The 12,740-nt window shown below is 41.6% G+C and overlaps 1 long non-coding RNA gene across 3 annotated transcripts in view; it reads right to left on the reverse strand.

Moving 5' to 3' along the window:
• The window catches only part of LOC107184676, a 54,833-nt gene that overhangs the window by 15,527 nt on the left and 26,566 nt on the right, over positions 1-12,740 (reverse strand). For all 3 annotated transcript variants that reach the window (XR_001515570.1, XR_001515572.1, XR_001515571.1), the window contains exon 2: positions 3,057-3,159. This is a non-coding gene — a long non-coding RNA (uncharacterized LOC107184676). The remainder of the gene's footprint in view (positions 1-3,056; positions 3,160-12,740) is intronic.

The raw sequence follows: 12,740 nt of genomic DNA on the forward strand, positions 1-12,740 counted from the left end.
ATTATCATTAAGACAGTTGTTCGATCTGATTTCTGAATAAAATGGGCTTACTCAAATATAACAATTTACTCCACTAGAAAGAAAATATATTATTTCAAAAAATTTTCACATTCTTGGATGTTTCCGAGCCACATCGTTATACATATGCACTAAAGAAGTAACCTAGTGGTAGCGGCAGGGTCAAATTTGGTTCAGACTTTACAAACTATGGGTGGGAAAATTTTACCTGAGAGACTCAACAGGTGATCAAAGCTTGCTTAATCCAGAGTTATCATAACCCAGGAAAAAACAGATTATTTTTTAGAAAATTTCACTTTACAGTTAAAATATGCAAAGAAATATTTAAAGAAATGTGTCACTGACATATTATTTCCGAAACTCTAAGAGCATAAAATGAGCTAATGGTATTTTATAACCAAACCTATCCTGGTTTTACATTTTAATGGGACCTGTCCAAGCCCTCATAAATTCTCACTGTACAAAATGGTTACATAAAGCCCCTCGAGTCTCGTCTTGACTGTTCCTCTGACAGATGCCACTTGGAACATCCTGGTCTTGTCAGATATGATCAGGTTGACATGTGGTCATAGGTCCAACAGATGTGAGCTAAAATTCCCTAAGGTACATGACTGAATTCACCACCACATGACACAGATTTAGAAGACCAAATATATTCAGGCTCCGATGAAAGTCAGTCTTAAAACTATATGGAAAGTTTTAAGTACTTCTAAGTACTCTTAACTACAAAAAAAAATTATTTAATTCCAAGACATACGTCATAGACGCATTCTTGCTGGTAAACACACTTAGGATCCTCCATCTGGATCCCACGACCTAGACCATTGGATACCTGACTGAAGGAGCTCCAAAAGGCCTCAGGAAGCTGACAACTTCTGGAGGTCATCAGCTTCTCCCCAAGCCTCGATGGATAGAAAAGATGACATCAAATGTAGACAGTTTCCTTTCAATACCTTTGGATGAACACCAATGACAGGGTCAAAAGTCTTGTCATTGGACTTAAGATTTATTGTTTGTCTCTTTCTTCTTTATTTCTTTCCCTTTGTGCTAATCTCTTTTCCTCTCTTCTCAACTATTTACTTTTCTGTAAAATTCTCTGACTTAAATTTGCTTTTCTCAAATATCAGTGATCACCAAACTTTCTAAATATTAAATTTGATATACACCTTCAACACTCATTAAAATACATATTTTTTAACTGTGGCACATCTATATGCTTAAATGGGATTCTAGGCCCCAACCAATTAGCTGCTGTTACTGATATTTTTTACATCCTCAAAGGGACCCATGGTTATCAGAAAATCAGGAGACATGTGACTAATGATACAAATTGTCCAATTGTTTTCTCATAAAGGTATGCAGGAATCATTGCATGACTTTTAACTCTCCCCAGGAATTTTCCCTCCACAGTTAAACCAATGAAGATCAGACTGTTATTAGGACCTATTAAACAGCACCTCATCAAACAGCACCTCATTAAACAGCACCTCAATGAGTATCCTTGAATTCATTCTCCTTGAAAAAGAAAGTCTTGTCCTTACCATACCAAACTGTGATCTGATCTTGAACACAGTAATCTAGTCTTTTCTAGTATTCAAAACCATCCTTTTTTTAAAAATTTAAACTCTTTATTGCTGAAAGTATTACATATGTCTTCCTCCTCTACCCTCCCCTGCCTTGTCTCTGAGGTTTGATGGTCTATGCGACATTTCTATGTCTCTGGGTCTATTTTTGTTCATCAGTTTATGTAGTTCAAATGAGTGAGATCATGTGATACTTATCCTTTTCTGACTGGCTTATTTCGCTTAGCATAATGCTCTCCAGGTCCATCCATGCTATTGGGAATAGTAAGATTTCTTTCTTTTTTACAGAAGCATAGCATTCCATTGTGTAGATGTACCACTGTTGTTTTTTAATCCACTCATCTGCTAATGGGCACTTAGGCTGTTTCCAATTCTTAGCTATTGTAAATTGTGCTGCTGTGAAGATAGGGATGCATATATTCTTTCTGTTCTTGGGATATATTCCTAGAAGTGGGATTACTGGAGTTCCATTTTTAATTTTTTGAGCCATCATTTTATTTTCTCACATTTTATTGAGAGCTTTGTAGAGTAACTGACCAAGAGTTGTCCAATATAGTAAATTTCATTGGCTTATATAAGGATTCCTGAACTATAATGTATGATGTATAATTTATCTCTGACAATGGCCATAATATAAAATAAAACAAAAATTTGAGTTGCTCAAGAAACTAGTATAGCTTGGCTGGTGTGGCTCAGTGGTTGAACAATCGAACTATGAACCAGGAGGTCACAGTTTGATTGCTGTCTGCTCACATGCCCAGGTTATGAGTTCAATCCCCAGTAGGAGGCGTTCAGGAGGCAGCCAATCAATGATTCTCTCATCATTGATGTTTTTCTCTCTCCCTCTTCTCTCTGAAATCAATTATATATATCTGAACATCCAATGTGAACTTGTGGTGGTGTCTGCTTATTTGTCATTCAGAATAGACAAAAATACATTTCTTTTTTCTCCTGTTATTCAGTGAGAGTAGCCAAAAAGAACCTGACCAAGAGTTATGGGTTGAAACTGATTTAGCTACTAACTTCTTGTGTGAACCCAATTCCAATATTTAACTTCTTTCAAACTGTATTTCTTCATCTGTTAGATAAGGGCCATATTTGTCTGTGTCTCACAGAGTTGTTCTGAAAGACTAAATAATATAGAAAGGCATATATAATGTAAAGTACTCTGTAGCAAAAGTTCTTGAGAACCCCTTCAGTCACGGAATGCATTTTAAATGGTATTTATGTTGTGAGACATTTGCCATCACTGAAAAGCTCTCTATGGTGCAGTTGTACAGGTGACAAGGTCATTGCTTTGCAAAAAAAAATATGTTCAAGGCAAAGAGTCCTCTGCATAAAGTATTTCTGAGAGGGAAGCCATTGTTTAACTACAATTTCTGAGAATTTCCAAAAGTGGGAGATCAGCATGCTGGGATCGTTAAAAGTTACATCTGGCTCAGGCCAACAGCTTACCTGTTCGCTTTTATTTCCATTCCGGGCTCAGAGCAGGCAGTATATTTGCTGTTGATGCCTGTGTTGCTGTGGATATATATTGCTCAATGATTGGCTCAGCTTCCTGCAAATGGAGAGGAAGCATCATCATATGGAAAGCATTTCTTACAAACTAGGTTAAAAAGTTGAATTAATCAATAAATGTCAGGGAAAATATAAATAAGATGTATGCACAGGATATATGACATTTGTAAAGACTCCAAAATGTTTCAAATATTCCCTGCATGTTTTCTTCTTACTTATTACCACTATGCAGCACAGTTTGATGTTTGATAAATGCAAATCTAATTAAGAAAAAGAAACCATTTTATTATCTGTGAGTGAAGACGGGGAAGCCACGTGGCAGTCTCTGTGTTTTCCAGTCTCAGATAAACATGAGAATCAGAGAACCAGGAGTGTCAGGGAGACATTCAGAAGGCAGACACTTGGGTTTTCTATTTTGTTAGATTTTGCAAAGCTGGATATTCTGTTCTTGCCTCAAGTGGGCTAATGTTGGAGCTCTCTCAGATCAACAGAAAGCGTCTCTTTGCTTGGCTGAGCTCTTCTTTGCTTAAGATACTCTATTCTCCTCTGAGGAAGATAGAAAAGAACTATCTACCATCACCTCTTGACTACAGTTGAAATATACAACACTGCTGTATATTCACACGTAAATATGTAACCTAATCAGCACCTTTGTGAGAAGGAATGTGGAAAGATACCTCCTCTGGCCCTGGCCAGTGCAGCTCAGTTGGTTGAGTGTTGTCCTATATACCCAAAGGTCGCTGGTTCAATTCCTGGTCCACATCAGTGTTTCTCTCCCTTCCTCTCTCTCTAAAAATCAATAAAATATATGTTTGTTTGTTTTTTAAAAAAGATACCTCCTCCGAATGGGTGCAAGTCTGGCAGCAAAAGATGCTTTAGTATGAAAAAAAGATGCTCCTCTTCCTGGCTTCAGCCCGAGCCAGACCAGAGCGGTTTGGCAAGCCCTCACTGGCCTACTTGGCTGCAACCCTTTGTACATTGTGCAAACCATGGGATAATTCTTCAGTCCCTGAGAATAGTCATTGTTACAGCCTGGCTTTCTCACACTAACATTGTCCCACATCTGGCTGTTTTAGATTTACCAAACTCTTTTAACATTACCTTATTTAATTTCCTCAAGAATTTTTTAAGGAGATAGTATTTCTATTACCTAAATAAAGAAGCTTAGCTAGGTTGTAGTACACAGCTAGTAAGTGGCAAGGCCAGGCATCCAAGACCAAGCCTTCTGTTTCACATCCACTCCTGGCTCTACAGCATTAAGCTGCTCCTTTTTTCTTCCCCAGTGTAAACACAACAGCTGATTTGACCAATTCTCCTGCAAAAGCTTGTCCATGTTGGCTTCTCTTGAGAAAGTGACTTATTTCCCACTACAATATGACGACATTATTCGGAATGTCAATGCCATACTTTCCCTCGGGGGCTTTCCTCATTTTGGACTTGTAGCATTTCATTTTAGATGCTAAGTGTCCGCTTCAACTTAATCATTTATCCCGTTCATCTTTCATTCTTTTTCTGACACTAGATGAACAATTCCCTCCTCGTCCTGCCTGATGGAGTGGCATCTACACATTTGGCCAACAGAAGTGCAATACTTGATTTCAAGTCCCGTGGGACATCTCTCTTCTCTCCCATTACTGAGAGAAACCCTGGGTGAGGGTGTAAAACTGGGTAAGGCTATATCTGTAAATGCGCTAGAGCAGGAGTCAGCAAACTTTTTCTGTAAATGGCCCGAGAGTAAATATTTTAGGTTTTGCAAGCCCTATGGTCTCTGTCGTAACTACTCAATTCTGCCGTTATGGCAAAACAACAACAAAAACACACCACAGCCGTGGACAATACATATGCAAACCGGCATGGCCATGTTCCAAAACAGGTTAATTTGTGGCCACAAACATTTGAATTTCATATCATTTTACATTTTGCAAAATATTATTTTCGTTTTAATATATTTTCTGACCGCTTAAACATCTAAAAGCCATTTTTAGCTCATAGACTATACAAACACAGGCTAGATTTAGCAAGTTTTGTTAGCCCCAATGTAGACAGCAGTACTTATATTAATATACAGTGAGCTAGCTATATATCTGGTAATGGGTTGATATCCAAAATATATAAAGAACTCATACAACTCAATAGCAAAAATAAAAATAAATCAAAATCTGATTAAAGAGTGGGCACAGGAATTGAATAGGCATTTTTTCCAAAGACATACAAATAGCCAACAGGTAAGTGAAAAGGTGCTCAACATCAGTAATCATCAGGGAAGTTAAAATCAAAACCACAATGAGCTATCATCTCACACCTGTTAGAATGACTATCACCAAAAAGATAAGAGATCACAAGTGTTATCAAGGATGTGGAGAAAAGGGAATCCTGTACAACTGTTGGTAGGAATGTGAATTGGTGGAGCCACTGTGAAAAACAGTATGGAGTTTCCTCAAAAAAAATAAAAATAAGAATATTTTCATACTTCCACTTCTGAGTACTTGTCCTAAAGAATTGAAATAACGATCTCAAAGCAATAACTGAACCCCTATGTTCATTGAAGCATTACTTACAATAGCCAAGACATGGAAGCCACCTAAGTGTCCATAAATAAATAGATAAATGAAATGTGGTGTGTATACACACACACACACACACACAAAAAGAAATATAATTCAGCCATAAAAAGAAGGAAATTCTTCCATTTGTGACAACATTGATGGACCTTGAGGACATTATGCTAAGTGAGATAAAGACATACTGTATGATCTCATGTAGGTTTGCTAGCCCCCATGTAGAGACTGTTAACATAAAAAACACACATTCAAACCGTAAAGAATTTTTGTGAGTTTATTTGAGCCAACCTGTCGATAATTTCCTGGAAGCAGAACCTCAACAGATTCAGATAATGCTCCCAAGAATGGCAGGTTACACCTATTTTTATACATTGCAATCAAAGGAAGGGACGTAGGTGGGTTGGATGAAATCCATTGGTGATAGATTAGAGAGGCAGAAGAAAGCAAAGTGAGGAGGGGAGGGGGGACCCCTGGGATTAGATAAAAAGTAAAATGATAGACACATACTTAGGTGGGTGCAGGAACAATTAACATGATCATGAAGGAATTTGTGTTATCTGTCCTGGCACCCAGGCACATTAGGTTGTGCTCCAAGGGGTCCAGAAAAAGGGAAGTTACAAGTTACCCAGACATTTCAAGGATATGTTATTATAGATGCAAAAAGGCAGATAGGCTCAGTTAAAGTAAAGGTTGACCTTGTCAGTGAAGATACCGGTCTAGGACATAACTACCCACCATAACTGCTTTTAGTTAAAGTTTAAGACCATCCTTTGTGGTTACTTTAGGTCTCTGAGTTTGCAAGACCAGGCCTTCCCTGAGCTTGTCAGGTTAGCATGTGTCCCCTTTCATCCACAAGACCAATACTTATATTAACACTAGAGGCCCAGTGCACGAAATTCATGCATGGGCGGAGGTCCCCTCAGCCCAGCCTGCACCCCCTCCAATCCAGTACCTCTCGGGGGATGTCCGACTATTGGTTTAGACCCGATCCCGGGGATTGGACCTAAACCAATAGGACAGTTGGACATCCCTCTCACAATCCTGGACCGCTGGCTCCTAATCGCTCACCTGCCTGCCTGCCTGGTCGCCCTTAACTAACCACCCCCCCCCCCCACCAGCCTGATTGCCCCTCATTGCCTCTGCATGCCGGCCTGATTGCCCCTAACTGCCCCCTCCCTGCTGACCTGGTCACCTCTTACTGCCCCCCTTTCTGGCCTGGTCACCACCAACTGCTCCCCTCTGCCATTCTGGTTGCCCCCAACTGCCCCGCCCATGCCGGCCTGGTCACCCCTCATGGCCTCCCCGCCGGCCTGGTTGCCCCACGCAGCCCGATACTAGAAGCCCAGTGCACATTCATGCACTAGGGGTAGGGAGGGTCCCCTAGCCTGGCCTGTGCCCTCTCATAGTCCAGGACCCCTTGGGGGATGTCCACCTCCTGGCTTAACGAGGAAGTGGGCCTAAGCCAGCAGGTGGACATCCTCTGAGGGATCCTTAGTGCTGCCATGGAGGCAGGAGAGTCCCCCAACCACCGCTGTGCTCACCAGCCATGAGCCCGGCTTCCTGTGGGAGCACACTGACCACCAGAGGGCAGCTCCTTCATTGAGCATCTACCCCCTCGTGGTCAGTGTGCATCATAGTGTCCGGTCATTCACCATTAGATCGATTTGCATATTAGGGTTTTATTATATAGGATTGTGAGCTAGGGACAACTATAATTTATGCTCCTCCCTCTCAGTTTCCCAGGCAATAATGTCAATAGAATAAAATCCTAAGGCCCAGAGGTGGCAACTAATAAAAACACCTTTAATGAAATAAATTTCAAATTAAATCTGGAAACAACTGATCCCTTCAAGTTTGATTACAGATTGCTGTGGCAAAGTAAATTTATTTATTCATATGAGGTTCCAGATTTTCATATTTCCCTCTAAACTTTGGCTTTATGAAATGTTCACAGAAAAAATATGAAAAGATTTTTGATTCCATGCTAATAATAAATAGCTCCAGGCGGTGAGCGCCAGCCACTCCCTGTGTTGCCCTTGGCTCTGAAGTCTGACTGGCCCATTGACCTCTCCTTCCTGTCTTGGGTTATTTTCTTCCAGGTTGGAGGTTGTACCTGGTTTCTAGTTTGGTTACATGCTCCTGTGAGTTAAATAAATGATTTGGATTCAGGGCAGTGGGTTCTTGACAAACCCTTTTTCAAGAGGGATTTTAAACCTGCAGGATGAATTGGGGAGAAGGATAAAGAAATGGAAAAATTACCCATGACAGAAAAGTGGCCCCCGAAGACTACTGGCCTCATCAGGACTTTGGACCTGAAAACATTACACACTAGAAGACAAAAAAATTAGTATCCTGTGGGTTTAGCTATTTGGGTTTTAGCTATGAGGTCTGGACCATAGACAGTGGTCTGAACCCTCCTGGTTTTCCCAGGGCTGACTCCCGTGGCCTCCACTCCTTTGCCTCATCCCATCCTCCTCCTGCCTCTGCTCCTGGCTCCTCGTGCACAGCTGGGGATTCCTGGGGTTCTGCCTCTAACAGTTGCCTCCACCTTCATGGCTGTGGCTGTCCTTTTGAATTAGGGATTCTCTTTCCTTGGTGTTCTGCTCTTTTCAAAAGGTAAACGTGGGTTCTCGAGGAGGAGAAAAACGCAAATTAAAACCAGAAGCACTATGTTTCTGTGTCAAATCAGTAATGAGTGTTCCATTTAGTGCTATGAAAGGTGTCAGGAAACATTCTCACATCCTGCAGGCGTGTGTGTAAATCAGAACACTGGCTAGCCCTGTTGGGATACAATTTGACAATACGCATCAAGAGCTTTAAAACTGCTTGTATCCTTTAACTTCGTAGCCCATTTCTAGGAATGTGTCCCAGCAGAAGAATCTTCAATATAGAGAAAAGCTCTCCGTACAAAGATATTCATTATGACAGAGAAAGGAATATCCAACCTGGGGGCAGGGGGGTGGGGGATGAGAGGCAAGACTAAGACAAGGAGGCTGCATATAGCTGGTAAGTAGTGAAGGTATTTATAAGACAAGAATCAGTGAAAAGGCTGGAGGGAGAATTGTCCATACAGTGTGACTCCCACTATAAAAACAAGGATATTTGCATTAAGAAATTAGAAGGAAATATTCCAAATAACACTTTGCTCTTTATATGCTTATGCACTTTCTATGTACGACTGTATGTACACCGGAGAATGCGTATGGAAGTGTTAATGATATGTTGCTTAAAAGAAAAGAGCTGAGCATAAAGTTGTGTCTACAAAACGAGTGCAGTGATTTTAAAAAACACTCCCAAAACTCTACATCAAGGGCATCAAACTTAAAATACCTCCAGGAGCCAAACAGGCAGCATAAACAAATAAAAGAAGCTGTGTTGGAACCGTTTTCAAACGGTGAGCACACACCCCTTCTGGGGTGACCGCCTCTCTTCAGCCCCTGCCATTTGGGAATGCAGGTTCAATTTTTCAAGAAAACGCCTCAGTCTGGATTTCATTCTTGCATGTTAAAGTCTAATTAAAATTATAAATATATTGCGTGGGCCAAATAAAACATGCCAGACTGTTTTGGGCCCAAAGGCTGCCCCTTTGCACTTTCTGCTCTGTATGTGAACACACACACACATACACACACACACGTTCGAGACAACCCAACCAAAATGGAAACAGCCATCATGGCTGGATGATAGCACTCTGGTGATTCCTAGTATTTTCTATGCTTCCATTACATTTTCTTTAATATCCACGGGTGCTTTTATAATGAAAACATTAAAGTATTATTTTCAACAAAATACAGAGTTTATATTTAAAAAAAATATCCCAGAATCTGGAGGTTCTTTTTCTTATTTCTCTCTACATATTATAGCCATTTAATTAAGCTTTTCATTATTCTTAAAGGGATGTTACAGAGAGCACCAACAGATCATACATAGGTACAAGACTTTAGGACACTGACATAAAAATGCCAGCCGTGCCCTGGCCAGTGTGGCTCAATAGTTAAAGGGTGTCAAGTTCGATTTCCAGCCAAGGGCACATACCTGGATGGTGGCTTCAATCTCTAGCCTCTATTGGGGCTCACGTGAAAGGCAACCAATTACTGTTTCTCTCTTTCTTTCTCTCTCTCTCTCTCTCTCTCTCTCCTACTCCCTCCCTTCCACTCTCTCTAAAAAGCAATGGAAAAAATATCCTCAGGTGAGGATTTAAAAGCCAGCCATGTAAAGTAGACACTATACTAGGATATCATTTTGATGGAGCTGTCTAGTCACTCCCTCTTTCCCCAACTCCTTGCCTCTTTGTCCCATAGAAACCCAATCAGAAGGGATCTCTTCCCTTGAACCCACATTATTGTAAGAGTGCAGCCAAGGAGGGGAGGAGAGGGAAATAGCTAAGCTTGAGAATTTATGATAATGCAGAAAGAATTGATGGCTTGGGACAAGTGGAGGATTTTACATCTTACCCAGAATTATTTTAATAATTCTACTTTGAAAGCTGAGCTGTTTCTCCAAACATAAATTTTTTTTTTTTTAAAAAAAAAGGTAACAAAAGACCATCTGCAATTCTACTTAAGACAGTGCAGATGTTAGAGAAAAAGCATAACGAAAGTTAGATTTGCTCTTCTACAAGTTCAAGTGCCATTAAAGGTCTTTTTAATTTCCTTTATATTTTCCTTCTAAGTTCAAAGGGATAGTTCAAGTTTCACTTTGTGCTTAGAGGTGGCATGCCCCGTGCATGGCAGGAGTCATATTTTCATTCATTCTTTGCTTCTCCATGAGAACGTACCCTGTTTCCAGGGCTGGTTGACCCTGGGGAGCTTCCTGCTTGGGTGCAACCAGCCAGTGTGTGGGAGGTGGGTTTTCTGAGAGTCCTGGGCACTGTGGTGGGCAGTGGGGAGTGAAGTGGTTTACGAAAGGGTTTGTATAGTTTTGAACTTCTGCCAGGACTTCTTGACAGTCCCTAGATCTTCCCCGGAAAGAGTATATGGTTTGTCTCAGTGATGTGCTGGTAACAACCAATTTTCTGAGAATAAGAGCCCTGAGTCATAGGGTTTGCTGATTTTTATGGTGTAAATACTTGCCCCATAGCCCATATGGAATGCAGTCACGAAGAGATGCACACGATCGGCTCCCCCAGCCCACTACCAGCTTACCTCCTCTGCTCCGTGAAGGTCAAGCCAAAGGGCCTGGGGCTTTCCAGTGGGGCTGCTCAGTCCCACAAAACTTCTTGCTACGCAGGAGGGCAGTGCTGTTCTCCACTGCCATGTGAGCCTCCTTCAACAGTCTTCCTCTGGTCTTTCTTTTTAAATATGCTTTTATTGATTTTTTTTTTTTGAGAGAGAGAGAGAAAGGAAGGGAGAGAGATAGAGAGATAGAAACATCAATCAGAGAGAAACACCAGCTATCAGCTGCTTCCTGCACACTCCCCACAGTGGATCAATCCTGTGACCTGGGCATGTGCCCCGACGAGGAATTGAACCAGTGGCCTCTTGGTTCCTGGGTCAACACTCAACCACTGAGCTACACCAGCCAGCTATGATCTTCTTGGCTTACCTGATCAACAGTTTTTTAAAAAAATATATTTTATTGATTTTTTACAGAGAGGAAGGGAGAGGGATAGAGAGTTAGAAACATCGATGAGAGAGAAACATCGATCAGCTGCCTCCTGCAAACTCCCCACTGGGGATGTGCCCGTAACCAAGGTACATGCCCTTGCCCGGAATCGAACCTGGGACCCTTCAGTCCACAGGCCGATGCTCTATCCACTGAGCCAAACCAGTTAGGGCCTGATTAACAATTTTATCTCACAATATTTTACTGTTAATTCTCTCTTCCTACATTATATCATTTTAACTTTATTGATTTTATTTCTTCACATTGCTTATTCCAGATAGGAAAACTGAATTTGGACTCACCTCCTCCCTAAAAGAGGTAGTGAACTCATGCCACGGTCAGCAATAAACCATCTGTTTGTGCTTGCTTTGGCAATACAGGTACTAAAGTTGGAACAGGTCACAGATCACCATGGTGCCCATACAAGGATGACACGCAAATTCATGAAGCGTTCCACACATTTTTCCTAGGGACCATCTATCCAGAAGGGGTTCCAGATGACTCACACGAATGCTTAGGCTTAGGATGGCTTTTTTCTCTAACTCTGCGTTAACTTTGTCATCACTGCCACCCTCACAAGTCTCAGAAATTACTGAAATGACACAGGTAGACCACGTATCGGGCTGAAAGTCAAACACTGACTTCACCACTAGCTTTCCGTGTGACCTTCTACATGTCACACGAGCCTTTCAGGAACTCTAGCTTTCCTAAATTGATCCTCAAGCAACAAAAGGTGGCTCACTCTTGACTCGCATGGACGAAATATAATAAATTGAAAAGTCTCTCCATTGGATCTGTCCCTTCCTCTTCAACCAGGACTCAATAGTAAGAGAAGCTATGGACCCCCGGGGATGGGGAGCACTCATTGCTTCCATCTTGAGGTGATTTGTACTCCCGCAGGAAATGCAAATCCCAAACTCATCAGAAACTGCTTAACTTGTAGAAGAGTGAGGAGCAAGTCCATCGTCACCTGCACACCTGCATCAGTGGGAACCTTGCACTGCCCGCCCTTTCTCTATACATGCAGGCCTGGCCCTTCACTCTCTATACACGCAGGCCTAGCCCCTCGCTCTTGCCTTGGTGCCCAGAACCACCTCCAGCACCATCCTTGTCCTCTTCTTTGTGTTAAACCCTTTCATTTACCCCAAGTCCTACATATTTATTGATTTGAAATAGATTTAAAAATGAAAGGAGAAACCAAGATGGCGGCATAGGTAAACACCAGAGTTTGCTGCCTCGAACAACCACTTCAAAAATACGACTAAAAGATGGAACAGACAGCATCCAGAACCACAGGAAGGCTGGCTGAGTGGAAATTCTACAACCAGAAGGAAAGAGAAAAGCATACTGAGACTCAGTGGAGGTGCAGTACGGAAGTAAAATTCTGAGGTGCAGAGTGCGTGGAGCGGGCTGGCGGCGGAGGGCGCGGTTGGCGTTTTCAATCGGGAGGGAGTCG

Source organism: Myotis davidii, unplaced genomic scaffold (genome assembly GCF_000327345.1).
Source record: "Myotis davidii unplaced genomic scaffold, ASM32734v1 scaffold847, whole genome shotgun sequence".
Taxonomy (NCBI): Eukaryota; Metazoa; Chordata; class Mammalia; order Chiroptera; family Vespertilionidae; genus Myotis; species Myotis davidii.